Below are 4222 nucleotides of genomic sequence, written 5' to 3' on the forward strand. Positions count from 1 at the left end.
GCTTCTCAGTAGTTTTAAGGCCAGTATTAAGGCTGTTCCTCTGGTTGGTCATGTCTTTGAACTGCTCAGACAAATGAGCATATTCCTCCTTCAGGCTGCCCAGAGATTTTTCCGCCTTAGACCGAGAGTAAGCCTCCGCTTGGGCTTCGATATAGGACTTCTTGTTCCACTCCTTGGCCATATAAATCTGCTGAGTAATGTACATAACAAAAAATTTCAATATAGAGCAAAGAAAAGGGGCAAGTAAAAGAGATCAGCACCTTAATTAATCGGACCGGTACACTTACCATGGCCAAATCCCTCTTAAAGGATAGGAAGAGCTCATATTGGTTGAAGCGCCTATAAGACTCCATGTCCTTTGGAAGGAGAAGTGGCTACTCCAAGGCCTCAGTAACAAGACCTGCCTTCCCCCCATCGTAATTTCTGAGGGAGGTCTCCCAAAGAATTGGAGCGCCATCCAATTCCAGCCTTGGGGACCAGGTGAGAGGTTCTCGGTGTACATCAGCCACAAGGGCTTCATCCCAGCTCTCTATAGACTGAGCCCTCTTGCTCCGGTGATCTTTAACCACCTTTTGTTGTTTGGTCCCTTTCGGAGGCGCTACCTCCCTCCCATCATTGTCAATAAGGGGTCTCTTCTTCTTCGGATCTGGCAACTGCTTGGCCCTGAGATCCAGAGGAACCTAGGGAGGTGGTGGAGGAAGACTACGGTTGGTTAGGACGTACCAGTCCCTTTGGGCTCAGCCTTTTTACCCCTATTATTCATCAAGTTCTTCAGACTTGCCATGTCTTCTTCTTCTTCCGAAGGGTCTTCAGGAAGAGCAGTTATCAGAATAAGAGAGTGGACACTAGATTGCCTATCAGTTTCCTCCTTGGCATCCGAAACTGGTATCACTTGAACCTCTCCCGAAGCCTCTCCTTCGAATTTAAACTTGTCTATTTGCTCCTCAAGTGAAGAGGTTGAAGAAGCAACTCTTTCACCTCCTGCTACTGGTTCGAGAGAGCCTACTGAATTGGCTGGAGGAGCAATGGCACATCCTGGGGATTTGGGTGTGGCACGGGTACAAGATCGTACGGTGCTAAAAAGCCTTTTCGAGCAACGTCTATGCGGTTGAGGCGATAATTTCCCTGTGTTATCGCGTTGCCGACTGGCTGAAAATCGATTGGTTTTGCCATGTAACCAAGGATAAAAGGAACCGACCGGAGTTGCCCGTCTTCACTCATGAAAATTTCTGATCGCAGTAAGTAATTAAGTGCAGCAACGTTTGTGAGGCTGAGCCGAGAAGAAACATGATTTTTATCTGTTAACACCACAATAAAAAGAAACTTGGTCAGAAACTTGAAAATAATGATACAAAGAGAAGACGGATTGTTATAAAACAAAGATCCTAAATCTATTGTTAGGAAACCTAGGTCTAGGTCTAGGAGGTCCCACCTGGCTCTCCTGGTTGGGTAGGGCAATGAAGACCATTATGCCATGCGCCCAAGACGATCAGATAGTCGTCTTTCATCCCTTTATTAGACTTAGGAAGGCAGGAGACGAGCCTAACGACGTCGGACCAGGATTTAAGATAGTATCCCGCTCCCTTCTAGCTATGGTACTCGTACATATGTACCATGTCAAGCCAGGTAAGTCCTAGTCCTAGATGAAGGTTCAGGGCGTCAATTGCTTCTAGGATCCTAAAGACATTGGGTGCGTACTGCTCAGGAGAAAGCCTATGGTTGCGAAGATAGTTTTTGGTGATAGAACCCATAGGAAAAGTCATTCCTCCTTCTATGAATGCTATCATGGGGATTATGACTTCCCCCTCTCCTCAGTTGGTTAATATCCGTTCCGGAGGATAATACCTTAAATTTACCCCCAGGGGTATGCCATAGGTCTCCTTAAATTCCTCTATTAAGGCAGGACTATCGACAAGATACTCAAATCTACCCATTTTTGGTTAACTAGAGAAAGGCGCAGAGCAGTAACTGGCAAATAAGAGTTTGAAGGCCGAGAATACTAGATGAGAAAAGGATGGAGGGTTTAGAGATGTCGAAACTTACGCAAACTAAATCGGAGAATAATCTTCGAACTCGCTGAAAGATTCTTACAGATTCTAGGAAGAACTAGGATTGATGATTGGAAGAGCTTAATGGATTCGAGTGTTTGAGTTCGCTGGGTAATCTGAGAATTTACGAAGTAAAGAAGAAATAACCTCTTCTGAGGCTTTATATGGTGACAAGCGAAGGGGCAGGAGACATCCCTCCCAAATTCTAAGGAAGAATCACATCTATTGGATTAATAGTCTATCGTTCGATACCAGAGACAAAACGCCGCCTGGAGTAATTAATAGCGCTTTGGGAATACTGAAACGACAGCAGCAATGATGAAGCACCTGCATCGATGCCCGCACACGTGTAAGTTCAGATATTTGTGTCTTTTCAAGCTTCTACTTCAGGACAAGTCAAAATCCTATTTTTTCTCTTCGGATGCGAGGGAAAAACTAAAATTTTGAGGGGCCATTGTGGGGGGTGAAAGCCCAACCTTATGTATTGGGCCTAGGGCCCTATTTGAAGATTACTGTGTGACGGAAGAGAAGAAAATGGTTGAGAAGGAATCCATGTGGAAGAGATATACCTGGAAATGAATGAGGAGTGTAGTCCGAAGAGATCACTAGTGGTCCGAAGAGGTCATTCTCCTCGGATACAAAAAGCCTTGGTCAAGTAGATACCTTGGAGGTTCAAATAATCTTTCTAATGATTTCGATGATAAGGGTAGGCTTCAGGCACGTATGGAGATGATAGGAACGGAAAAATATCTAGAAGACAAACTGCTACCACCATATTAAATGCACTGCAGCAGCTTTTCTGGCTATATTAATGTGGAGAAGACCCCTGAACAGTATAATCTCAGCTATCACCACTCACAGAGAGCTAAAGAAGATACCTAATAGGACGTGTACTTAAGTGGATGCTTAGATGAAGAACAAGTGGACGATGAAGATGATGGGAGAGGGTGCTATATAAAGAGAAGAGGCCTCTGATAAGAGGGGGTCGAAACAAAAAAGAAAGAGAAAAAGAAAACAAATTTACTGTAGCTCTAAGAGTTGTAATCACCTTTCATTCAATAATACACCTTTTTGGACATCAGTCTGTTGAGTTTTTCAAGCGTGATTTCATGTTAGTTCATCCTTAAATACCATAGTTAACTATTGTTTAATTCACAACCATCCTAGCTCTTTCACCCACTCTCTACAAATTCATTGTTTTGGATTCATTAGGCTTATATTCCAAACCTTTTGGGCTTGGGCTACAAAAACTAACCCTACAGTAACCAATATAGTCATACATTTATTTTACATAATATATTTGTATCAATCTGCTTCAATTATGTACATTTATTTTACAATAAATTTGTTTCCAAGTAAAACTAAACTTCTTGATGAATACTTCAATAAAGCAGGAAGCTAATGCTGTTGCAAATTTGCAAAGACGTGAAATACCTAGTAAAAACCCTAAAGACATACCTAATATCAAGAAGTCTTTAAAATAAAATTGGATCAATTGATAAAAAGACATCGTACAGGGTCAGTAGTTTGGGAGGATTATTACAGCCTGTATGATGAAAATCTAAATATTATCAAATAAAAAGCCTTCAAATTTCAAAATGACAATTTTTGCATGATTACATGTTAATCATAGTTGTAGGGACCGAATCTGAGCACTTTTTCTACAAGACGAGTGGACTTAAACCCAACTAGCCCAATACAATGAATTTGTAGAGAGTGGGACAAAGAACTAGACTTTAGTGCATGGACAATGGTCAATATGATGTTCCTAATAATCAAACATAGATGAACTGAGATTATCTAAGAAAGTTTGTCCTCGGCACAATCTGAGGAGCTTTGTAATAATTATTGAATGACAATGGTTGCCCCTCTCCCCCCCCCCCCTTTGATATGTTTTTCCCTATTATATAGTCCTCCTCAAACAATCTCTTTCCTCCACTTGTTGATCATCCACGCCTCTCTCTGACTACTCGTCTCATCAGCCACCTTACCAAACCTCCTGTGAGTTGTAGCAACCAAGGCAGCACTGTTCAGAGGTCATTTCTCCATTAATGCGGCCAGAACATTAATTGTGCGCATTTAATGTGGAGGTGACGGTTTATCCTGGAATTGTTCCTCCACCATACTTTCATGGCTAACACATTGCACTTGCTCTTTCTCTTGGGATGTTCTTG

The sequence above is a fragment of the Quercus suber genome, unplaced genomic scaffold, assembly GCF_002906115.3.
Source record: "Quercus suber isolate HL8 unplaced genomic scaffold, Cork oak 2.0 scaffold_29, whole genome shotgun sequence".
Taxonomy (NCBI): domain Eukaryota; kingdom Viridiplantae; phylum Streptophyta; class Magnoliopsida; order Fagales; family Fagaceae; genus Quercus; species Quercus suber.